At 34.5% G+C, this 27,389-nt stretch overlaps 3 long non-coding RNA genes across 3 annotated transcripts; 1 reads left to right on the top strand and 2 right to left on the bottom strand.

Annotated features, from left to right (window-relative positions):
- Window positions 1-243: 243 nt before the first annotated feature.
- On the bottom strand, window positions 244-923 carry LOC141677484 (uncharacterized). The gene is made up of 3 exons (XR_012557441.1): window positions 824-923; window positions 519-644; window positions 244-403 (listed from the first exon to the last, which is right to left on the bottom strand). It is a non-coding gene; the product is annotated as an uncharacterized LOC141677484 (long non-coding RNA).
- Window positions 924-5,887: 4,964 nt separating this feature from the next.
- Window positions 5,888-13,988, top strand: LOC141676786 (uncharacterized). The gene is made up of 3 exons (XR_012557139.1): window positions 5,888-6,164; window positions 13,173-13,562; window positions 13,652-13,988. It is a non-coding gene; the product is annotated as an uncharacterized LOC141676786 (long non-coding RNA).
- Window positions 13,989-21,916: 7,928 nt separating this feature from the next.
- On the bottom strand, window positions 21,917-22,569 carry LOC141677334 (uncharacterized). The gene is made up of 3 exons (XR_012557384.1): window positions 22,507-22,569; window positions 22,202-22,327; window positions 21,917-22,086 (listed from the first exon to the last, which is right to left on the bottom strand). It is a non-coding gene; the product is annotated as an uncharacterized LOC141677334 (long non-coding RNA).
- Between the last annotated feature and the right edge of the window lie 4,820 nt (window positions 22,570-27,389).

The raw sequence follows: 27,389 nt of genomic DNA, 5'->3' as shown, positions 1-27,389 counted from the left end.
ATGGCATAGCAGCAATCCTAGGATTGCTATTACTTTTTTAAATAAGGACCCGCTTAAGATATAAAAAAAAATTGCAATCCAAACATATTTTAGCTTTATTATGATAGTAACTAATATGTAACAAGTGCTCATATATGATGAGAATATAAAACAATTACAAATAATAATCTTTATTACAATCAAGAAGCAATTTATTTGGTTAAAGTAACTGTTAAGGATAACTTGTTGGTCCTAGCTGAAACCTTTAACCATATTAACATAACAAGAAATATATGTCCTTCTCATTCTTCCTTGTAGGATCATGGACCTCACATTCTTCAAAGAATGTTTCAGCCAACAATTCTTTCAACCATGCAGGTTTCTTTTCCATATCTGCCATAGCTCTTCTTGTTGATGCAGCAACCTTTAACCATGAAACATGTTTGAAGTCCTATTAGCTTTCCGAGATTCCTTTCCCGTGGTAAGGTGTAAGACATAACTCAATTAAACTATATCTATATAACTGGTAAATGACTCACGGTTTGGTTTTAGTAACCCCAGAAGAGGAGTTCTTCAGTTGCCTCTTTCCTAGAACAACCTCCTTTATTACCGAGCTGAAAGAATGCTGCTAATTTGATGTATCATGACCAATCCTTTAATCATTCCTATTCATAATATACATCAAAAAAAAAACAGAAATCTGGGATTAAAAACACAAGAATTCGTAAAAATAGGAGCGGCCAATAAGGGCCTGTTTTTCATAATGTATTTGAGCAAAGCTTTTTGTTAAAAATTATAACCTGTAAGTGATTTATATCATCAGTTTTATAAATTAGATACATACCTTTTAGCACCGGAATAATATAATCGTCTTCTCATCCCATCTCCCCTTCTTCTTGGCCGCTCAATTGTTCTGCCATATATATTAAAAAACTAGACTTCTCAACTTGGTATCGGGGGCTGCTGATATATGTGGAGGTGAAAAGAAGTTTCTTTTGGTTAAGGAATGGAAAAGAAGTTTTTTTTTTATTTTTGTAATAGGGAATATATATTTTCATGATTATGAAATATTTTTTTCACAACAATTTTCAAGTTATTTATTAATTAATTAGTACCTTTGTGTATTCATTAATTAGTATTATTTTTATTTCATTTTAGAAAATGGTATAGGGTAGTTTAAAGTGCATGAATTTATTAAGAAAAAAATAAGGTAACATCTTTGTTAAATCAATTTTTATCTTTTCAATTTTTGGTTTGAAATTGATTAAATTTATTTTTTTGTGAAAATGTACTTACTTACTTACTGATAGAGGCCTAGCCACGGCCAAAAATTTTATTAACCATGTATACCGCTTATATGTAAATACTAGCATGTAACCCTTGTGATACATTGATTGCTTTTAACACTTAAATAAAATTTAATAATATATTTTATCTTAAAATTATTAATATATTAATATAAATTTTTAATATTTGAAAAATAAATTGAAGAACATAATAAGTTAGAATAATATATATTTCATGATATTTTGAGACTTGATTGAAAATAAATAATATAATATATAATATGTTATTCACGAAACTCAAACATTAATATAGATTTAAGATAGTTGAAAAAATAATTCAAGAACATAATAAATTATAACTATATATTTTGTATGATAATTTGAGATTGACTAAAATTGAACAATATAATATGTAATATGTTGTTCACGCGACTCGAACCTTAATATAAACTTTTCTTTGTTGAAAAATTAATTGAAAAATATAATAAGTTATAACAATAAATGTTTTATGATAATTTGTGACTTGACTGAAAATAATAATATAATATATGATACATTGTCCACCGGACTCTAACCTTGAACCTCTAGAATTTGTTAAAAATAAACAATATAATAGTTAAAATATAATATGTTATTGACAAGATTCAAACTCCTAACATATGAAGTTTAAATGTTAATATAATATCCAACCGTTGTTATTTTCCATACCAATCAAATGTAATGAACAACCGACTGTTATGCATTAGAAAACTAGGGTGTATTAACTACTGTATTTAATATTAGGATTCGTGAGCTTCGAAACTTGATTTCACTGCTCTTGTATCTCGTGACTCAATCTGCCTTAACAAGATGCCTACGTACCTTGCTGATTGCCAAGGATCAAGTCAAAAAACGTAGTTCTGATTTATGGGGTGAGGCCCCTTATATAGATGTTGGGAGTCCTTACATTGGACTAGGGTTAGGAGACTTGGTGGACAAGTCTCAGAATTAGAATGGATTTTGGAGTCCCGGGAAGTAGGAATTTGACTCCTTATTCTATGAGACCTCTTGAAGGCTAATCCACAAGGTTTCATACCTATATTAGGACTTTTCCCAATAGCTGATTTTACGGTTATTTACCAATTACGAAAATAATAAATATTTAGGTTTATTGGGCCTTCTTTGTTCTATCAGGCCTGATCAATATGTTATCCTTCTTTGGCTTGATCAATGTGTTAAACTTCTTGGTTTGAATGTCATATGCATGGCCTTCTTTAATGGGCCTTGCAGCCCCAGATGAAATTAATGCAATATTAATGACATAATTAAGGTTTATTTTATCCCCTATCATTTGCCCCCCAACTTCTGGGAAAACCGTATAAGATTTTGCAGAAGTTCGGTTCATATGTTCCCTTATAGTGTATCGATTTTGCGTAAAGTGTGAAGCGACCTATAAATTTAAAATGATTTTCCTTGTACGTGGCTTCAAGGTTGTCTTGAAAACCCTTTTATTTTTATTACCTCATTCCTAGTTCTTAGAAGTTTTCTGATATTTTTCCTTAATTTACAGAAATTTTTTCTTAATTTCTGGAATTTTTCCTTAATTTCTTGTGTTTTTCGTTAATTTCTGAAATTTTACCTTAATTCCTAGAATTTGTCCCTAATTTTCAGCCTATTTCGACCAAGTTTATTTCTTAATCAACCAGGATTCCCGAACGATTTCGACCAAGATTTTGGTCGACTTTAGCTTACATTTTCCCCTCTGATCGATGAGAATTTTGACCAGGATTCCTGATCGATTTCGACCAGGATCCTGATCAAATTAATTTGGATTTTGCCAGTGCTCTAAGGAAAATCGAGCAGGATTTCTAATCGATTCGATCGGGACTCTGATTGACTTATACTTATGTTTGACACTAAGGTCTATTTGAAATTCGATCAGGATTACTCTTTCCATCGATGAGGATTCTGATCGACATAAGTGAATTACTACCCCTCTAATCGAATGAAAATTCGATCATAATTGTTTCTTTTTCGATCAGGACTATGATCGACTTAAGTGATTTTTTACCCCTCTAATCAAATAAAAATTCGACCAGGTTCCTTTCACCATTGATTAGGACTCTGATCGATTTAAACACTTTTTTACCACTCGAATCGAATAAAATTTTGACCACGGTGCCCCTTTTTAGCCAAAATTCTGGTCGAAATCTGACCTTTCAGATTCTTTTTCACCTTCTAGATGGTCCCAGAAACATTTTTTCTAGTAGGCTTTACTTGATTGAGCCTTGCCTTCATGGGCTTTTAGTCGATTCATTTTTCGAAAATTTGGCTATATAAGTTTGGTGAGAAATGAGATTTCTCATTTCACCTCTCACTCTCCAAATCTCTCAAATTTCTCTCTAGTTTCTTTCTAAAGAAGGTGATTTCCGTCGTTTATCTACCACCGTAGCTCCACCACCTTCAACTTTTTTCTGGGTTTCAGGCCTCCTTCCCAAGAATATCAATGGCTGATTGCGACCTTCCTAGGTTGCCCAAGATGAATACTTCAAAAAGAGGTACCGCCATTCAGATACCTTCTCCTTATACTTCTCTTATAGACATGATAAACACCAGAGGTGATGAATATCCCTCTTTGTCTGATTTAGATTCTTACAACCATGGTAATACTTTTCAGGAGCAAGATGATAGGATATAAGCCTTTAACACCATGTACAAACTCCCCCCTAACCTTAGGATTACTCCGGCCGCCCCTGGGGATAGGGCCTGGATTTAAAAGGGGGATACAATCTTTATTTATTGAGGACCCTTAATCGCAGTTCTTAGGTTCCCCTTCCATGAATTCATTCCGCGTCTGTTTGCAGATATGCAAATAAACCCATGCTAGCTCCAGTCCTAACGCATGGAGGAATATTATTTGTTTTTGGGTATTATGTCTTATGAATAAATTTCCTCTTTTAGTCACCGTTTTTAGGAAAAAAATTTAGTTCTATAATATTGCTTTAACTCAACCGGATTGGGATTTACTACGTCAAAGGCCCAAAATTTTCCATATTTTTTATGATAACTCCATTGTCGAGAATAACCCAAAATGGAGAGACGAATTTGTTAGGCTGACCAGGGCCGAAAGCGATTGGCCCACTCTTTTCTGTAGGCTCTTTTGCAAAGTAGTTTATGGTAGCCCTTCTAGCATTAGGTTAACTAATGAGGAGGTCAGACTAGTACAAAACCTGCCATATACGTCTCCCAATTTGCATCTAATGTAAGCTGAAAAGACGTATAAAATAATTTTTTGCGCCTGTCTTGACATGCACAGACGCATATAGTACAAGAATATAATTTTATGCGTATGTTATATTTAAACAGATGTATAAGAATTTTTTAAACGTATGTTAGTGAGTCATATACGTCTCTTCTTTAGAAATAGATGCATGAGGATTAATAAATATGTTGGTTTATTGAAACAGGCGTATAAAGTTCATTAAAAAAGGATAAAATATATGTCTAAACATTATCATACAAAATGTATGTATAAAAAATTATTACACAAAACACATGATTCTCTCCCCGCATACACCTCTGACCTCACAAAACCTTACCGTCGATTTCTACTTTCGGAAAAAACTATCCATTTCTCATGAAAACCGATACCGAAGTCGTGTTTTGCGGCATCGATTACACAAATTCCATGGTTTACTTCACTTTAAGAACTCGATCTCTTCACATACTCAAAACCCTAGAAATCGCCTGTGCTAAAACGTAGATCAATTGTTGATTTATAACTGTTTGGTGATGGATTCATGTTGTAGATAAAAAGCCCTTTAGTTGAAGTCCGTAAATATTAAAGATTTATGGGATTTCCGAACTCAGTGAGTCTGACGACTCTACTTAAACGAGTCTTAGGTTTTTTTTTGTTTTTTTCTTAGTACTTGGTTCTTTTTTATTGATACAGATTTGCCATTTGTGTTTCATATATGTCTTCTAGTGTTAAGTTTCCTACAATGACATATGTGTACTTGAACACAGATGCTGGTACAAGGTCTTCTGTCGATTACTCTGTGATTTAGATAGTGTTTTGGGTGTTTGCTTATATACTCTACGACTATCTCTTCCCCTGGTTTTGATATTAAAATTGTCGTCTAGACTTAATTGTAGAGTGATTAGTCTGTGATTTAGATGCTGGTTTTGATGTGTACTAGGAACACATTTGCTGGTTTTGCTTATAGTGTCAAAATTCTGTGTTAAAATGCTTATGTAGGCATTTAAATTGTATTCTTGTGTTTTATATATATATGTGCATTAATATTGTCACTTGCTATATTTTGTTAATCTTTACTTGGTGTCATTTGGTTTTTTCAAGTAAGATTAATTGTATTGGTCTGTAATATGGGTTGTACAGATATTAAAACTCACACACAACACAGAAACATGCTACTAAGCTAGTTCCTATGGTTCTTTATTTAGTCACTTCTGTCACTATATTTTGTTTATCAATTTGGTCAGCAAATGCTTTGTGACATACACATACTAGGTCCAATTGTATTTTCTCTTTGTTTAATTCTTATGTCTCAGAAGGCTTTCCAACATATACCAATATTTTTGGTATTGTCATACTTGATGTGAATGTTGTATTTCAGGTCTTAATAACATTATGTGAACTGCTGGGGGAGTAGTTAAAGACACAGAGAAAGACTCCTTCAGGGAGCCAACGACCATTTAACACCCTGTCCATGGATGATCTTATCACTTTTCTAGATGGACCTTACTCAGAGGGGAACGAATGCTCCATTTGTGTTGTCATTCACAATATTGATGGGCCTGGATTGCTGGACGCTGACAGTAAACAGTATCATGCAAGAATTGCTGCTTGTTCTCATGTTCATATGGTGGCTTCCATTGATAACGTGAATGCACCGCTTTGTAAGTGTTATCCAATCGCTGCAATTTATATATGTGTGCAATAATCTGTCTTTAAGCTCATTTTATTAGTATAGTTCAGTCTTCTTAAAAATTAACAATATAACTATATGGCAGGGGGTAGTGTGTGTCTTGCCTGAATATACTTATTTTGATGGATTGAGGTTAATCAAGTTTGTCTATTATGATGAAACCTAGACAAGGAAAATATAACCTCCTTCTTTTTACTTTCCTGCAAAATATATTATCTTGAGTGACACAAGTCTCAGAAAAGCGTGATGGTTCATATCTAGAGTGTCACAATATGCTTCATATGTATGCTCACACTTTTTGGAACTGTATGTAATAAATATAATCAATTATATATTATATAATATCAAGTTCAGTTCTGATGGCGCTTGTTACTTTGTGGTAGTGTGGTCTCGGCGCTCATACTTGTTACATGTTTGTTGAATTTAAACGTAAAGTTCTGGCCAGTGATGGACAAGGGTTGTCTCGAGGATAAAGAAGTTGAGTCTTATAGTTTCAACCTCCAAACACTAATTTATGTTTTATATATGGTTTCTTCTAATATCAATTTTTATGTGTTTGTATAAATATCTTTTCAAGAAATCTAATAAAGTAAAAGTTTTGAATTATCCGTAATTGTGGATGATTATAAAGAAAACAATCTGATATATATATAGATATAGGTGTTTAATGTAAAACTGAGGAAACAAAGTACACGTGAAAGCTGTGTTTATTAATAATCCATACAATACAATATATAGAAAATTACAGATAAGAGAAAGGCTAAAAACTAGGATCACACACAGTAATCCACTCCTACAATGACTCTAACCAACATCGTGCATGCACCTACAACTTCTCTTCTAACTGATGATCTAAACAGATATGCAAGACTTATTCAAACGTGGAGTATACCACTCAGCTGAATAAAAACAATCAAATAAAACAATGCAAATAAATCAAATAAATATTTCATATTATCCAACAATCACCCCCTCAATATGAAACTTATTTATTTAACTCTTTAACTCCCAGCAGCATCCTCATCTTTTCAAACTTAACCGTGGTGAGTCCCTTTGTCATGATATCTGCACGCTGCAACTCAGAGTTGATATGCCTGATGACTATCTCCTTCCTTTCCACACATTCACGAATAAAATGATACCGTACATCGATGTGTTTGCTCCTGCCATGAAACACTGGGTTTTTTGCTAAATCTATAGCAGACCTATTATCAATATATAATGTAATTGGACCTATTTCTTCCCCTGTGATCTTACTCACCAAATTCTTTAACCAAATCGCCTGACAGGCAGCTGCGGTGGCAGCCATGAACTCTGCCTCGCAAGATGATAATGCAACACACCTTTGTTTCTGAGAGACCCAGGTTATGAGACTATTATTCAAATAAAAAACCATTCCCCCTGTGCTTTTTCTGTCGTCTGTTTGCCCAGCTAAGTCACTGTCTGATTATCCCACGAGCATGTTGTTTGTATTGTGCCTGGAGTACACTAAACCAAAATCTAGAGTTCCTTTAACATACCTGAGGATCCGCTTCACAGCATGTTTGTGCATAATAGTGGGCTTCTCCATAAAACGACTTACTATACCCACTGCGTAGGCAATGTCCGGGCGAGTGTGAACAAGATAACGCAACCCCCCGACCATACTTTTGTACTCCGTTGGATCCACCAGCATGCCACCTTCGTCTTTAGTAATGTGTTCCTTTGGGTCCATAGGATATTTAGTGGGATTACATTCTCCCATTCCTGCCTTCTCCAACACCTTGCGAGCATATCCTGTTTGTTTGAGCTCAATAAAATCATCCCCTTGATTCACTTCTATTCCCAAGTAGTACGTCAGCTTTCCCAGGTTGTTCATCTCGAACTGATCACTCATCTGTTGCTTAAACTCTTCAATGACAGCAATGCTGGTGCCTGTAATCAGTAGGTCGTCTACATATACTCCAATGATGAGTGTATCACTGCCTTTATTTTTAGTATATACCGCATACTCATGTGGGCACTTAGAAAAACCCATGATCTCAAGACTCTTGTTGAGCTTCGCATACCAGGCTCGTGGAGCCTGTCTTAAACCATAGAGTGCTTTTATCAGCTTGTAAACCAAACGTTCTTGTCCCTCCTTGACAAATCCCTGTGGTTGAGTAACATAGACTTCTTCCTCTATCTCGCCATTCAGGAACGCTGTTTTAACATCTAAGTGATGTACCTCCCAACCATACTTTGCTGCCAAAGCCAACAGCAGCCTAACAGTCTCGAGTCTGGTGACAGGAGCGAATATTTCATCGAAATCCACTCCTCGTTCCTGAACGTATCCCTTCGCTACAAGCCTTGCCTTGTATTTTATTATTTTACCATGTGCATCTCGCTTGATCTTGTAGACCCACTTCATCCCAATCACCTTACGATCTGCAGGTAACTCCATTAGTTTCCAGGTATTATTTTGCTCGATGGAATTCATTTCTTGCTGCATTGCTTCCCTCCAGTTCTTCTCCTTGACAGCTTGCTCATAGTTTCTTGGCTCATCCACTCCCATTAATAACAACTCGTCATCTAATTCGATTTCTTCAGTGTTGTTATATATGTCAACAATCGAGGCAAAATGTTTTGGTTCACTGCTAACTTCTATTTCCGAGCTTTGAGTTTTTGATAGTGATGAGCCTCGTGTGCTTGACTGTGATTGAGGTGTACCCATCTCAGCTTCCGAATTAGAACTCAAATGCTGAGATGAACCTTGCGTGCTTGACTGTGATTCTGGTGTACCCATCACAGTTTTCGAATCAGAGCTCAACTGCTGAGAACCGTCATTGTATCGTTCATTATTTGTGAAGCTGTCCACAACAGTGAATGTATGCTCACGACTACAGGTTAGAATACCTTGCTGAGCTTTGTTCCAGTTCCAAGTTTTTCCCTCCTCGAAAATTACATCTCTGCTTACCAGGATACGATCCGTTTCTGGATCATATAAACGATAGGCTTTGGTTCCAGGCTCAGTTCCCAGATGCACCACCTCCTTGCTTCTATCTTCTAATTTCTTTGTGTAGAATCCTGGCACCTTCATGTGACCCAAGCACCCAAATATTTTTACATGTCCAATGTTCGGTTTCTCACCTTTCCATGCCTTGTAAGGTGTTTGTCCGTTCATGGAGCGTGTGGGAAGCCTGTTACGAAGATAGACAGAATGCCTCACAGCTTCTCCCCATAACGTCATCGGCAGCTCCATTTGTTTTAGTAGACTACGAGCCATAGCAACTACAGTGCGGTTTCTACGCTCTACTACTCCGTTCTGCTGAGGGGAGTATGGAGCCGTATATTGCCTTGTGATTCCATTTTCTGCACAAAAGGCCTCGAAATCTTTAGAACAGAATTCCCCTCCACGATCAGTTCTAAGAGTTTTAACCCGCTTCTCTGTTCCGTTCTCCACTCTAGCTTTAAAACTTTTAAACATTGCTAATGCCTCGTCCTTTCCCTTTAACATGTAAACCCACATCCAACGACTATAATCATCTACAAGAAGCAGAAAATACTTATTTCCTCCCTTAGTTGCTGGTGAAATTGGACCACAGAGGTCTCCATGTACTAGCTCCAGTCCTTGCTTTGCGTGAAAATTTGATTGAAAAGGAAATGGCTTCCTTGCCTGTTTTGCCATTAGACAGTCCGTGCAAACACCTTTTGGCTGAGAAAACTTAGGCATACCATGCACCATTTGCATCGAGTGCATCAGCATCAAAGCTTGAAAATTAACGTGGCCTAAACGTGAATGCCATAACCAAGACACTTCTTCACAGCTTGTTTTCAAACATGTACCTTTTGCAGTCTCAATAATGATTTTATACAGTCTGTTAGGAGACCTCTTCACTTTCATAAGTAATTTTCTTTGTGTATCATACACCCATAAGTATTCACCATTTAGGACCACCTTATTCCCAACTTCAGAAAGTTGCCCAAGACTGATTATGTTATTTCGAAGCATGGGAATAAAATATACCTCATCGAGTATACGCTCCTCACCATTTTTGCACGAGAGAATAACAGATCCCTTTCCTTTAATATCCACCGTCGATCCATCCCCGAACCATACTTGACCTGTCACATTTTCGTTTAGCTCCTTAAACTTGGATCTTTGTCCGGTCATATGGTTGTTTGCTCCATTATCCAGATACCATAAATTCGACTCCACTTGTTCACTACTTTGTTTGAGCTTTGGTACCACCTTCCTTTCATTTACCAACATCAGGTCTTCTTTCGTTTCTCTGTGTTCAGTCAGCAATAAAGCAGGCCCATCGTCTTCAACTTGATTCATATTCATTTCATGTTGTTGATCTCGTTCCTTTCGGGGTTTTTTACACTCAGCTGCGTAATGACCGTAAGCACTACAATTATAGCATCGTAGCCTGCTTTTGTCACGTCCAACACGACCACTGTTTCTTCCTCGGAATCTCTGGCTGGGGGAACCGTCAATATCACCTTTGTTGTTGCGTTTAATCCACTCGTCCCTTGTCAGTAACAACTTTCCATCAGCTCCTTCCCGTTTGGACCACTCCTCTTCTGTGAGTAAGAGTTGTCCTCCCCCATCTTCTGTTTGTCCTTTCACACGTTCCTCGTGAGCCTTCAAGGAACCCACAGCTTCCTCAACTGACATGGTGTCTAAATTACCGAACTGTTCGATGGTAGAGACAATGTGGAGAAATTTTGATGGTACAGCACGAAGCAGTTTTTTCACCACATAGCTCTCCTTCATCTCCTCTCCCAGAGCACGTATCTTAGTTACCATTCCGTTCAGCTTTAAATAGAACTCATCTAGCTGATCACTATCCTTCATACTCAAGGATTCAAACTCACTCCTTAGTGTCTGGATCCTGGCTTTTTTCACGCGCTCTGCTCCCTGACACATAGTCTCAATAGCCTCCCAGGCTTCTTTGGCTGTTTCTTTATCAGCCACAGATAACAGAATATCTTCATGTATCCCCTGGTATATGGTAGCCAGGGCGATCTTGTCTTGTCTGTCATCAACTGCAGCTTCCTTTTCTTTGTTCTCGATTGCATTCCACACCCCCTGAGCCTTCATAAACACTTTCATCTTAAGTGCCCATGCTGTGTAGTTACTCCTGGCCAACATCGGATAATTCAACCCTATTGCTCCTTCCTTCAGCTTGCTAGTCTCCGTAGTTGTTATTTTTGGCATATACTTGGGCATACAATAATCCTAAGCTCTAATACCAAATAAAGAAAACAATCTGATATATATATAGATATAGGTGTTTAATGTAAAACTGAGGAAACAAAGTACACGTGAAAGCTGTGTTTATTAATAATCCATACAATACAATATATAGAAAACTACAGATAAGAGAAAGGCTAAAAACTAGGATCACACACAGTAATCCACTCCTACAATGACTCTAACCAACATCGTGCAAGCACCTACAACTTCTCTTCTAACTGATGATCTAAACAGATATGCAAGACTTATTCAAACGTGGAGTATACCACTCAGCTGAATAAAAACAATCAAATAAAACAATGCAAATAAATCAAATAAATGTTTCATATTATCCAACAGATTATGCTTCTCTGTGTTTAAAGAGGAGTAATTGCGGTTGGAATATACAACATGACTCGAAGAAAGATACAAAAATTTTGGTAGCTCTGTATTTCAACTTGTTTATAATGTCAATCCCTAACGAGCAAAGCCATTATTCTAAGCTGTGATAATATGTTAATATCCATTATGTTGTTGTTGAAGAATTTAACACCTATGAGTCATAGTTAAACAATGCAGCCTACACTGTTATCCAGTAATTAGATTATGCAGTGACTATGAAATCAAATTCTCGAAACGTTTAATTTAATTGCTTAGTAAATCTTGTCCAGTAAGTTTACCACTTACCCCTGATCAACATGTCTGTTTTTTTTTTTGCTAGAAAAAAGATTGTAATAAACCAAGAAATTAAGATACAGAATAAAAGGGCTATAATACAGTCAAATAATAAAAGGCAGAGCCTTTTCAAAAAAAGCCAACTTCTCTTTAGTGACCCTTTTTTGAAACTAATGCAAAAGTAATAATACTAAACTGCTCAAATGTTAATCAGCACTTTACAAAAGTAATAATACTAAACTAGTATCTTTAGTGACCCTTTTTTGAAACTAATGCAAGAAAACAACTTCTCTTTGAATATTTGCTTCATTTTATTTGCCACTCGCCTAGCAGTAGAGTACCCATCAAGGTTGTGCATTCTATGGTTCTTGCAATATATGTTTTACATTTCTTGTTCATTCTTGCAAAGATTGCAGACCAAATCAGTGGTCATGCCGAAGTTCTGCATTCGACTTTTATTAAGCAACCTGTTCCTTAGAGCTAACCACATATTAAAAGAGCACTTAGAGATTGAATATGAATTCCATACCAAGTGAGCCCAAGGTTGCAAATGATTCTAGAACCTAAAGAGTTCCAAATAGTGCTAAGAGAGATATTTTTTCATGTAGACCTTCCCAGGTAATAAAAATCATTTATTTATTTAAACCTCAAATTCAATAATCCTACCATCATTCTCTTATACAATTTGTTCAGGTAAGCATCATTTAAAACCTTAAAATTGCAACATACACATTATGTAGTGATGATTAGAAGTTGGTATGCTAGAACATTCTTGTATATATATATTTATTAATCGCCAAATTCAATTTTGGTGGACATGTTTACTTAAACTTCATGGCAGTACTTTCCCACAATTGGATTATGGAGTATGCTAAAAGTTTAATTTATCATGTACTGTTATATCAATTATCTACGTGCTTTCCTAATTTTTAAATAAGTGTAGAATGAATATAAATGAGGTAGTGGGTGGGATTTTAACTTGGAGAATGTGAAAGCTCAAGCTTCCTTGGTATAATAATTTTTTATCTTCTGCTTGTTTTCTTATATGTGTTATGTACATATATATATATATGTATATATATATAATGTTTTACGTTTTATTAGATCCCTGATGAGGACACTATACATGACAAAGGAGGAGAAAGCTGAGGTGCCCATCGTGGGGCCAAAAAGCAAAAGCAAGACAAACAACTTCAATGTTAAAATCTTCTCTTAACTATATGTTTTCGCTGCAGAATCAGTATGTTGATACTCTATTGTTGTTGCCTTGGTGGCATATTAGAAATCATGATTTTGAATCATTTTTCCTGAAAATGCTATGCTCCACGGGAACCATCATGTATGTTGTTCTAATATATTATCTAATTTTGCTATATTATGATGTTCCCATATTATGACAAATACAAAATAAGTATTTATATGTTAGGTTTTGGTAATGATCTTCAGAATGCGTCACCTAGCTTTGACTATAAAAGGAGCAGGAAGTTATCCAAGGTATACTAAATTACTATATACAATTATTATTTATGATGTAGATATTGATCTTGTTCCTTAATATGCCTTTTTTATTACTTTCTTATTAGTCTTTCAAGCAAATAAATGCTAGTTATCTGATCAAAAATCCTTCGATACGGCCTTCTGCAAAAAAATTGGTAAAGCAAAGTAGCAATCTTTTTCAAACAAGATCTTTTAGCACAAAATGTCTTGGAGGGGCTGAGGTGATCGTGTTCAACAACAACAAGGATGAGGTGATCATATTCAACAGCAGTAGAACTTATTTTTATGAAATTACCTAGTAAAGAAGTACATGTCTGATAGGATATATACTATAGATTTTACTAGTTTGTGGCAAAATAATGTTTGAATAAGTTAATGTTAGTTTTATTAATTGAGATTAAAATTCTTCTTCGCCAAGTTTGTAATTTTATTATTTGGGATTAAACTGTATAAGAATTTGCATTAGGTGAGCATAAATGTATGCATGTATGGTCACGTGCTAGCTGAAAATACAATATATATATATATATTTTAAAAACTTTTTACGGCTGTTCTACGACAACATCCATAAAAGGAATATTATACATCTGTTCTTTGACTTTATACGTCTGTTATGGGCAGATGCAAGAAAACCTTTGGCGTCTGGTAAAAGACCCGGGCGTAAAAGTTCATACTTTGTGCAGCTGTTTATGTTTTATGCGTCTCCAAAACAGACACAATAAAACTATACGTGACTGTTCTCTAATAGCCATATATATTCTCTAGCTGATACGTCTCCTCCATACGCGTCTGTTGAGGGCAGACACAAATAACCTTTTTCAACGGACGAGAATGGTTGTTTTTGTACTAGTGATCGTTATCAAGCCCTCATTGCCGATAATGGCCAAACAGACTCCTGGACCCCTTTTAGAGGAGTTTTCCCTGAAAAAAGTTAGTCTCTCTCGGGCCAATGATAAGGGTAACTTTATCTGCATTTTTTTTATTTCTTTCTCTTTATTGAAACTCAATTATTTTCAAATTTTAATGTTTTTCTCCCTTCTTATTTCAGATTGTGAGGCTATTAACAACATTAATAGGCCTAAGGATGGAGAATCAGGCTGCCAAAAAGGGCCAAGCTGAACAGGGACCCCAGGAGCAAACTAGATGGGCCTTCTTTTTTCAAGCCCCTTGTTCCGGTAGTGGAACTGGGAGATGATGTGGATCCCCCTCTGAAAGCACACTCCTTCAGGCCCCATTGGGGCTTTAGGAGAATTGATACGGTGGTTGGATCCACCAAGCACGCCAAGGATTGGTCTTATCATTCCATCACTCCCCACGATTTTACTGATATCGTGACATTGAGTGATATAGAGACCACTGAACTTTTGGGTTCACAAGCCCAAGCAACGGTAATACTTCTGTCTTTTCTTTTAACTTCAACTTCTTTTTTTCTTTTATAAATCTTTGTTAAATCTCATTTCTTTGTGCAGAGCAACACCTACTTCCTGGTGGCCCTTCATCAGGCTAGGTCGTGGAAGGAGAACTCTGATTCCTTCAAGAAGGAAATGAAGAAGTGGAAAGAGAGGGCCGAGGTCTTGCAGAAGAAGTTGAAGTCCAAGACGGATGAGCTGTCCAAGGCCCATGCTGAGTTGGTTAGGCTCCGGAGTGATAAAAAAACCATCATTGATGACTACATGGATTTTGAGAAATTCAAGAATCTCATGGATATTCATGATGAGGGTCTTTATCCTCTTCAGTTTACCCAAGGGTGTGATACGACGGTGAAGGAATTCCGTATCTACACATAATATTCTCCCATACGAACTGAGCGACCTGCTTAGTCGTAATCTTTGCTAGGGGTTTGGCATCAATCCACTTGGTAAAATAATCAATCTCTACGATCTAAAATTTCTTTGAACGGTAACCGGCGGGAAAGGCCCGAGAATATCCATTCTCCACATAGCAAAAGAAATGGGAGAATTAATGGAAGTCAGCATCTCCAGAGGCTGTCATACAACTGGTGCATGTTTCTGACAACGATCACACTTTTTCACATATTCTTTGGCATCAGCCATCTTTAATGGCCAATAAAATCCTAAACGGGTTATCTTATGTACCAGCGCTCTGCCCCCCAAGTGTTGCCACATATACCTTCATGTACTTCCTCGAGAGTCAAATGTGCCTCATCAGGTCTGAGACATTTTAAGTAAGGAACCATATAGGATATTTTAAGTAAGGAACCACATAGGATCTTTTATACAGAATCCCATTGATCAAGGAATATCTCAGTGCACTACACCATATCATGCCTGTAACAACATTTTTTTTGGCGTTACAAGCAAAAATGTTACCTAAACTCACTAAAGTTTGATCTGAGGTAACATTTTTTATTTGTGTTACAGTAGGGAATACTAAATGTTACCATATGTGACGCTCTCAATCTCGGGGTTAGGAAATGAGGACCCACACACCTTAATTCTAATAATTAAATATGCATAAACCCCGATTAAATACTAAATGGATCAAACATGATAAAGTATGGGACAAGATTACAACTACCAATCATAAAATATAACTTACAACCCCAATATATTATTAAATAGACAATATCGATTCCGGCTGGTAACGGACAGATAACCCATTGTATCTTTACAGATTTCCTTCTAGGCGCGTGCTCACTCAAAAATACCACTACCTGCTCTGGCAACCGGAAGCCCTCAACACGGTAGGGACCACTGGGTACGCTCTTACGAGCAGTACGCCTAAGCCTGGCCATCTTCTTGCTTAACTGCCATAGTTATATTAAAACAGAACATATGAGTATGAAACTCCGCAAGTAACTATAAAGCAGTTCTACGATATCAAATTCACAATATACTTTACCAAACTCAGGGCATTCTACTTTATTTTTTCTAGGTGGCCGATTTCCAGTTTTAGGGTCAAGGAAAGGTTATGAAGGAACAATATGGAGCTTTTAAGGAATAAGGCTCAACGTAGCATGAAAGCCGACATTTATCACAAATCATTAAAGGATCAAAATAGATCTTTCAGGAAGAGGAAAACAACAGTATTTCATTATATGGAATCAATCATATGATCAACAGATTAAAAATCAGGGTTCTCAAGCTTTAAGCTTCACATTAACATAATCAACTCTTTTCAAAATAATATAAACCATTTTCATTTTCAAGAATCAATTTACTGAACAGAAAGTTTCAGTTTCCTTTTAAATAATCAATTAGAACCTTTGATTGGATCACTTTATCTTTCCATTTTATTATAATACGGGTGATCAGCCCGTACCGACCTCCATCCGGTCTTTAAGGTACCAATCAGCATAATTTTAGCCTTAAGTTGGACTAGCCCCGCTAGCCTCTTACCATGACTGGACTAGTCCCACTAGCCTCTTACGTCCCAATCCAATCCATCAGGAATTCGTTTGGAAAACCTTGAGTTGAAAAAAAAAACAAATATATTTTCTAAAATCCATTTTATCATTACCAAGAATATGAAATCATTCAGACTCTTTCAAGTCGAAAATCATTCTTAAGTCAAATTTTAAGAAAACAGAGTTCATGGAGTGATTAAAAGATAAGCAAGGAACAATTCTTAAGGATTCTGTAACAAGGATAACAAGGTACTTAAGTTAGAAGGATCAATATTTGTTTAGGGATCAATAGGGTGATTAGAAAATAAGGTATCATTAAATAGGGTTCGCAAGGATAATTATAGGGTTCAATACAGTTCATGGCTTAATAAATAACTTGAACAGAAAGGACAGGCTACCAAAGGGTTGAATCAGTAAGCTTATCAATAACAGTTTATCAAGATCAAACACAGGGTATCTCAAGTCATTAACAGGGGTTCATTAAGTAACAATTCTATACTCTACATGGTATGAACAATAACCTCTCTATAACCATTTTCAAAAGTAAGGAGAGTTACTTGCCTGAATTTATTTTCCTGAAGGTTGAACTACTTCCACCTAGTATACCCTTTCCTTTTCTAGCCTGAATGCCCTCATGCTCCGAATCTACAATAAAAACCAAAATATTAATCAGTTCTCAACTCTCGTTCCCGGAATGATCACTCAATACGATAACTCGATTATATTCTTTACCCGAGTATATGAATATAACTTATACACATAAGCACATAGCACATCACACGACATATAACTTTACTCTTAACCTTTTACACCTTTATAGACTCGATCACCGTCTTATAAACATCTCTATCTCATTCGAAGTCAAATCATACTTTATATTAGTACACATAGCTCTTTTTACTAGAAATTCTTATACTAATAAACAAACGGCAAAACTTGCAGTATCGATCCTAAAGTCATCTTTAAACCGGCATGACAACCATAGATAATACAAATAAATCTTCTCATTTCTTTATACTTTAATTCTTATACTTTAATATCACATGCAATCCTTAATTAATCTCTATGATCAAAACAAACATCTAAATTAGAATTGACCCCTTTTAAGTACTATAGATCATTCGGCCTTAACCACAGTCACAATCAAACCAAAACATGCATTAACAATTCCTCTTTTAAATCAACATGCAATCTCATTACTTTCTAGTTAAACCTTAATTATATCAAAATCAAGTCATAAAATCAATTCTCCTTTTTATTAGCACAAGGTCGGACCAAAACCTTCACCATGCATTCCCAAATTTTGCATCCAATCAAATATACAAGTCCAATTATCATAGAATCATTGTTATCAATTAACATACTTAAATCACAAAAGAACATAACCCTTTTTGGTACATGCATGCAAACATTAAGTAATTTTATCATCCAAACTTTCTAATTAATCACTAATTTACAAGAATGAACATCAACAAGTCATGATCATTACTAAAAATCATTTTTGATCTTCTAAAAACCAAAATCCCATTCGGGTTTTTCAAAAAAAACAACACATGCAAATGATTTTCTTAATCCTTAAATCAAAAATCATCCTAATATCAACCCATAATCAAAATCAAATCAACAACTTCTAAAAACCAAGATCATTCGGGTTTTCAAAATCAACACATGCAATAATCAAAAGAACAAGTTTGATGTAGTAGAGTTCATTGGTTACATCATTACTCACCACCGGTTCACCGGAGTTCATCACCGGTGGCGGTGGCCTCACGGTGGTGCCCTCATTTGAGGGTATCCTACCATAAAACCTCCGATTATTTCTAAAATTACAAAAACAAACACATACAAGACATGATCACCAAAAGTTCACTTCATCTTGATCTTATAAAGCAACAATGCGGCATAGCCGAACCTACACACACACACACAACCCACATGCAAGTATCAAACTATGCATACAATAGGATTAAAGCTCATATATGGAACAAGAATGAATTTCCATGGAAGAATCCATACAAATCAAGTGTAGAAGAGTGATATACCAAGTGGAATAGAGAGAGAGAAGAGATAGCTTCGAGAGTGAGAGAGATGAGAGAAAAAAAGAGAATGAGAGTGTCGCCGGGTGGAAAAGAGAGGAAGGAGGAGGAAAGGAGTTTATATAAGATTAGAGGGCAGGGGCATTTTAGTAATTAACTAATTCCCTCCTTTGTTTGATTAACCCATTTCTTTTTACTTAATTAAGATAAAAATCAAATATAAAATATATCTTTCTCAGAAAGTCCAAAATTATTACAATTGACAATTTTAATACGTAGATCTCGAAATTAGCTTTTCAACCATTACTCATAATAAATTTTTGAGCGAACGGTTGATTTTAAATGATATTCGCAGGTTTGTGCTAATAATAACATTTTTCCACATAAAAATCAATTTAAAATGCAATGTCTACCAAATAAATCCATTCATTATTTTTTAAAAGTCCCTAGGACTATTATGAAGATAACAAAATAAATCCAATGTTTTTATCTTACTCAGATAATTTTATAAAAATGCGCGAAGGTTAAATAAACCTTTATCTAAATCAAATAATTTCTTTTAAATTCATAAAAATGTCACAGAGCACATAGTCATGCACCCAGACAAGCAATCACACATATATGATCACATAACGACTCAGGTCGGATCATAGAATTTATCCTTCTTTAATTCTTTACCCATTTTTACGTGTACCGGGTCAAGTTCATCCTGACAGCCCGACGATCAGCGTTTCGATTACACTTCTCATTATCACTATCGACCGACACGTCACTTAGGACGAAATACTTTATTTAAACATTTATTTCACTGAATCACACACAATTCCCATTTTATATTCTTTATATCCTTATTAGGATGGGTTCCGTTCTACCTGACGGCCCTACACCACAGCTTAACTCCTAAGCTGACTCTTTAAATTGGAACGTTTTACTTATGCTCCTATATTCTAATATACAACAAAGACAATTAATCAACACTTAATCACATAATTATAATCACATCACATAAACATACTTTATTGACTTAATTACATCGAAAAATTCTCAGTCGTCACACCATAGACATGATAAAATTGCTTTTGTAACATAAAAAATAGCGTTAGCTTTCATACTATAGTTATTATTATCATATAACTAAATATATTGGCAGTATTTTAGTCATTGGCCAAATTTTAACCAAAATTTGGGCGGCCGAGAATATAAAATTTGACCCGCTTTTTATCCAAAGTAAAATAAAATACACTCACTTAAAATTACTAAACATGGTCGATCACACTCAAACACTAATCTTGGCACTCATCTTCAACATCTCCCGATGAGTTTAAAATTAGTGCTCTCAGATGGTCAGAGCTTGGAGCTTGGGGTCCTTAGTCGGGTCAGAACCTGGAGCTTAGAACTTGGAGATTAAGGTTTATGTTTGTATAGGTTGGGCGGGTCTAAGCCCTCAATCTTCAACCATGTCAATCACACCGGAAAATTTCAACACTCCGCCGGCGATTCACCTCCGTCAAATTTTAGCTTCCTTCTCTTCTTCAAATTCTAGTATAATATAGAAATGGAATGGAATATAGAGACTATATCGATTGAAGTACAGACAATAGACCTTGCCTAAAGATAAGAATTCTAAATTGGAAATTGTAAAAACAATATTATTATATATATATACATACATAAACATATATTTACATACATATATTTGCATACATATATATATACACGCACACCCATTAATATAAGAACAAGATCGGATTTTTCTTATCGGGTCCGATCCCTTATCTAAATTTTAATGGTTCAGTTCATATCGGCTAAAATGGTCTCGAATCAGATTTTCACGTTATTGACGGGCCAACTCGAGATTTGAGTATTCATAGCAAGCATGTCACGGCATCACTAACTAATATTAGGATCGGTTTTTAATTTTAGTTTATTTAATAATTTAATTTGATCTCAAATAAATATGCTTAGTAATCATGTCACCCCATTTGTTTTTGTTATCGTAAAGTGTCAAAACTAACAAAAGTTGGGTAAGGGGTACAAAAAGATAGGCCAATTAAACATAGTTTCACAAAATATAATTGAGAAAGGATTTTAAATAGCGGCCAAATTAAAGTGGTACAATATGTTTTTAACGCTTGTTTTTGTTCTTTGACTAAAATTGTCATAATAAATGTGACTTAGGATTGTGTTTAATTAACACATTAATAAATTTTTTTAATTTTTAAAGATAATCATAAAATAGTTGTGATATTCTTTTTAAATTATAAAAAAAATCATTAAAATGTACCTACTGGTATGAAAAGTTCATGTGGTTTTATTATTTAATAACATGTGGATTTTGGTAAATTTCTTGTTTATTTTAAATCAATGATACACGACTATATATTCCTCCATTTTTTGAATTATTTTTCGAAAACTCTAGTTTAAATCATAGAAGTTTGCTAGATTTTTTATCAACTATGTTAAAAATAAAATTAACAATAAATTTTATTACCTATCAATGTATATTTACAAATTGAGATGAGATTGTGGTCATTTGGCTGACCATGTCTTCATTGTCTAGCCATCTAAATTACTTCAGTTATTCATTCTTTTTCCATTTATGAAAATGGCATACCACCAATCCTAGGATTGCCATTACTTTTTTAGATAAGGAAGTGCTTAAGATATATAAAAAAAATTACAATCCAAACATTGTTTAGCTTATTATGATAGTACCTTGTTTAGCTTATTATGATAGTACCTAATATGTAACAACTGCTCATATATTATGAGAATATAAAACAATTACAAATTATAATCTTTATTACAATCAAAAAGCAATTTATTTGGTTAAAGTAACTGTTAAGGATAACAACTTACCAAATAAATTATGTTTCAGATTCATACAAGAGAAGGATTTCATGGAACATGTGGATCCTCTTGTTGAATATAATTTAATTCTTGGTCCTAGCTGAAACCTTTAACCATATTAACATAACAAGAAATATATGTCCTTCTCATTCTTCCTTGTAGGATCATGGACCTCACATGCTTTAAAGAATGTTTCAGCCAACAATTCTTTTAACCATGCAGGTTTCTTTTCCATATCTGCCATAGCTCTTCTTGTTGATGCAGCAACCTTTAACCATGAAACATGTTTGAAGTCCTATTAGCTTTCGGAGATTCCTTTCCCATGGTAAGGTGTAAGACATAACTCAATTAATATATATCTATATAACTGGTAAATGACTCACGGTTTGGTTTTAGTAACCCCAGAAGAGGAGTTCTTCAGTTGCCTCTTTCCTAGAACAACCTCCTTTATTACCGAGCTGAAAGAATGCTGCTAATTTGATGTATCATGACCAATCCTTTAATCATTCCTATTCATAATATACAACAAAAAAAACAGAAATCTGGGATTAAAAACACAAGAATTCTCAAAAAGAGGAGCGGCCAATAAGGGCCTGTTTTTCATAATGTATTTGAGCAAAGCTTTTTTTGTTAAAAATTATAACCTGTAAGTGATTTATATCATCAGTTTTATAAATTAGGTACATACCTTTTAGCACAGGAATGATATAATCGTCTTCTGATCCGATCTCCCCTTCTTCTTGGCCGCTCAATTGTTCTGTAATTTATATTAAAAAACTAGACTTCTCAACTTGGTATTTTGGGGTGCTGATATATGTTTCTAATTTAGGATTTGGATGAGATTGTGAAGGTGAAACTGTGTTTATATACCATAAAGACAACCTAGTACGGAATGAGTTTCTTTTGGTTAAGGAATGGAAAAGAAGTTTCCAGAGTATGGCTAGAAATTTCCTATTAAACTTAATGATTTTTTTATTTTTGTAATGGGGAATATATATTTTCATAATTATGAAATATTTTTTTTCACAACAATTTTGAAGTTTTTTATTAATTATTTAGTACCTTTGTGTATTCATTAAGTAGTATTATTTTTATTTCATTTTAGAAAATGGTATAGGGTAGTTTAAAGTGCATGAAATTTATTAAGAAAAAAATGAGGTAACATCTTTGTTAAATCAATTTTTATCTTTTCAATTTTTGGTTTGAAATTTATTAAATTTATTTTTTGTGAAAATGTACTTACTTACCTATATTACGAGATAGAGGGCGAGCCACGTCCAAAATTTTATTAACAATTATACGGCTTATATATAAATACTAGCAGTTAACCCTTGTGATGCATTGATTGCTTTTAACACTTAAATAAAATTTAATAATATATTTTATCTTAAAATTATTAATATATTAATATAAATTTTTAATAGTTGAAAAAAAAATTGAACATAATAAGTTAAAATAATATATATTTCATGATAATTTGAGACTTGATTGAAAATAAATAATATATTATATAATATGTTATTCACGAAACTCGAACATTAATATAGATTTAAGATAGTTGAAAAAATAATTGAAGAGATAATAAATTATAACTATATATGTTTTATGATAATTTGAGATTTGACTAAAATTAAACAATATAATATGTAATATGTTGTTCACGCAACTTGAACCTTAATATAAACTTTCCATTGTTGAAAAATCAATTGAAAAACATAATAAGTTATAAGAATAAATGTTTTATGATAATTTGTGACTGGACTGAAAATAATAATAATGTTTCACCGGACTCGAACCTTGAACCTCTAGAATTTGTTAAAAAAAAATAATATAATAGTTTAAATATAATATGCTGTTGACAAGATTCAAACTCCTAACGTATGAAGTTTAAATGTTAATATAATATTATTTATAATTATATCCAACGGTTCAAATCTATCTGTCTTTACATCCGACCATTAATATTTTTCGTACCAAACAAATGTAATGAACAACCGACTGTTATGGATAGAAAACTAGTGTGTATTAACTGCTGTATTTAATATTAGGATTCGTGAGCTTCGAAACTTGATTTCACTGCTCTTGTGTCTCGTGACTCGATCTGTCTTAACAAGATGCCTACGTACCTTGCCGATTGCCAAGGATCAAGTCAAGAAACGTAGTTCTGATTTGTGGGGTTAGGCCTTTTATATAGATGTTGGGATTCCTTACATTGGACTAGGGTTAGGAGATTTGGTGGAAAAATCTCAGAATTAGAATGAACTTTGGAGTCCCGATAAATAGGAATTTGACTCCTTATTTTATGAGACCTCTTGAAGGCTAATCCACAAGGTTTCATACCTATATTAGGACTTTTCCCAATAGCTGATTTTATGATTATTTACCAATTACGAAAATAATAAATATTTAGGGTTATTGCCCTTTCTTTGTTCCATCAGGCCTCATCAATATGTTTTCCTTCTTCGGCTTGATCAAAGTGTTAAACTTCTTGGTTTGAATGTCATACGCATGGCCTTCTTTAATGGGCCTTGCAGCCCAAGATGTAATTAATGCAATATTAATGACATAATTAAGGTTTATTTTATCCCCTATCATTTTCCCCCCCAACTTTTGGGAAAACCGTATAAGATTTTGCAGAAGTTCGGTTCATTTGTTCCCTTATAGTGTATCGATTTTGCGTAAAGTATGAAGCGACCTACAAATTTACAATAATTTTCCTTGTACGTGGCTTCAGGGTTGTCTTGAAACCCTCCAATTAATTTTATTACCTCATTCCTAGTTCTTAGGAATTTTCTGATATTTTTCCTTAATTTACAGGAATTTTTACTTAATTTCTGGAATTTTTCCTTAATTTCTTGTGTTTTTCATTAATTTCTGGAATTTTACCTTCATTTCTTTAATTTGTCCCTAATTTTCAGCCCATTTCGACCAAGATTCTTCCTTAATCGACCAGGATTCCCGATCGATTTCGACCAGGATTCTAGTCGACTTTAGCTTACATTTTCCCCTCTGATCAATGAGAACTTCTAACGTATGAAGTTTAAATGTTAATATAATATTATTTATAATTACATCCAACGGTTCACATCTATCTGTCTTTACATCCGACCGTTGTTATTTTTTGTACCAAACAAATGTAATGAACAACCGACTGTTATGGATAGAAAACTAGGGTGTATTAACTGCTGTATTTAATATTAGGATTCGTGAGCTTCGAAACTTGATTTCACTGCTCTTGTGTCTCGTGACTCGATCTGCCTTAAAAAGATGCCTACCCTCCAATTATTTTTATTACCCCATTCCTAGTTCTTAGGAGTTTTCTGATATTTTTCCTTAATTTACAGGAATTTTTCCTTAATTTCTGGAATTTTTCCTTAATTTCTTATATTTTTTGTTAATTTCTGGAATTTTACCTTAATTTCTTAAATTTGTCCCTAATTTTCAGACTATTTCGACCAAGATTCTTCCTTAATCGACCAGGATTCCCGATCGATTTTGATCAGGATTCTAGTCGACTTTAGCTTATATTTTACCCTCTGATCGATGAGTATTTTGACTAGGATTCCTGATCTATTTCGACCAGGATCCCGATCAAACTAACTTGGATTTTTCCAGTGCTCTAAGGAAAATCGAGCAGGATTTCTGATCGATTCGATCAGGACTCTGATTGACTTATACTTATGTTTGACACTGAGGTCCATCTGAAATTTGATCAGGATTACTCTTTCCATCTATCAGGACTCTGATCGACATAAGTGAATTACTACCCCTCTAATCGAATGAAAATTCGATCATAATTATTTCTTTTTCGATCAGGACTCTAATCGACTTAAGTGATTTTTTACCCCTCTAATCGAATAAAAATTCGACCAGGGTTCTCTGCACCATGGATCAGGACTCTAATCGATTTAAACACTTTTTTACCACTGTAATTGAATGAAATTTTGACCACGGTGCCCCTTTTTAGCCAAAATTTTGGTCGAAATATGACCTGTCAGATTCTTTTTCACCTTCTAGATTATCCCAGAAACATCTTTTCTAGTAGGCTTTACTTGATTTGGCCTTGCATTCATGGGCTTTTAGTCGATTCATTTTCCGAAAATTTGGCTATACACTACTAGAATTCTGTCAATAGACATCGGTCCTTAGACATCAGTTGCTCAGAAGACCGATATTAAAGTTCTTTTAGATATCAGTTATTTTAAAACCGATGTTACTCCTTATATTAGACATCGGTCGAGAAGATAACCGTTGTCTATAGTTATTTTTCAAAACTCAGAAACGTTAGTTTGACATCGGTTTTTAAAATAACCAATGTCTTTATTTTATAGACATCGGTTGTATTTTACAACTGTTGTCGATGATTAACTTAAAAAAATTAAAAAAACACGCGGAAACTTTCCCCCCTTTATTCCCCAAATATTCCCCCCCTTAACCAAAAAAAAACCGTTCCCCCTAATTCTTTTTCCAGTCTCTCTCTCTCTCACTCTCTCTGTTCTTTCCCTCTATCACTCTCACTCTCTCTCATGACTAAATTATATTCCCCTTTCTCTCTCGCTCATACATCTGACTCCCGTCTCTCTCTCTCTCATTCTCTTCTTTCTCTTCCGTCTCACTCTCCTCTCTCTCTCTCTCCATATCCGTAATTAAACTATAATTATCTCATATTCTAACTAAATTAGGGTTCCAATTAAACCCCAAATTCAAGAACACCTTCAATTAATCAAATTCCAGTCACGAGGAACCCTAATTTCTCTACCGACTTTTTAATTTATTGTTGATTTGGTTTTTGTTATATATATGGTTTCTGTTATATATCATTTTACTTGTAAAATTTGAGTCGAGCTATTGTTGATTGGCAGCCCGATCATTTTCTAGAACCTTAACTAACTATTTTGTTTTCTCGTATTCAGCTTCTTTAGAATCCGGAAAAATAAATTCACCATAAGGCAATACGGAAGCCTTGGTATGCTTCAGTTTCCATGTGCTGATTTGGGAATCTCTGTGTGTGTTTATATGTGTATGTGTGTGTCTGTTTTGATTCAGTAAATTAGCTATCGCGCTTCAATCATGCATTATTAATTAAGTAGTAGATGTATTTATCAATTAATGAGGCCGAGTTGTGTTTTTGTTGTTTTTTGATCTTCATCCAAAGATCTGTATGTATATGTGTGTGTTTTTGTGCTTGCTTAATCTGCGTATTTCATGTTTTTGTGTATGTATTCATTATTGGCTTGCAAGCTTTATTTATAGATGAACATTTATGATTTATGTTGTATGTATCCTACTTATGTGACCAAATCACAACTATTTTTCCTTTAATGTAATTGTGCTACGATATATGATTTTTGAGGGCTTTCACATAAATGCCTGTATATAATGTTACTCAGACTTGGCTAGAAGTGTCCGAAATGGACACGTTTCCAGGTATCGGACTTGGCAACATTTTGAAAAATATACATGTTTTTAGCCTAAAATAAGTGCCCATGTTCGAGTGTCCATGTCCAAGTGTCGAGTGTCCGATACGGATACTCGAAGGTAAAATGAAGGGTCCAAGTAACATAGCCTGTA

The sequence above is a fragment of the Apium graveolens genome, chromosome 8, assembly GCF_009905375.1.
Source record: "Apium graveolens cultivar Ventura chromosome 8, ASM990537v1, whole genome shotgun sequence".
Lineage (NCBI taxonomy): Eukaryota > Viridiplantae > Streptophyta > Magnoliopsida > Apiales > Apiaceae > Apium > Apium graveolens.
Note: the sequence above shows the minus strand (reverse complement) of the source record. Positions and strands in the feature narration are given on the sequence as shown.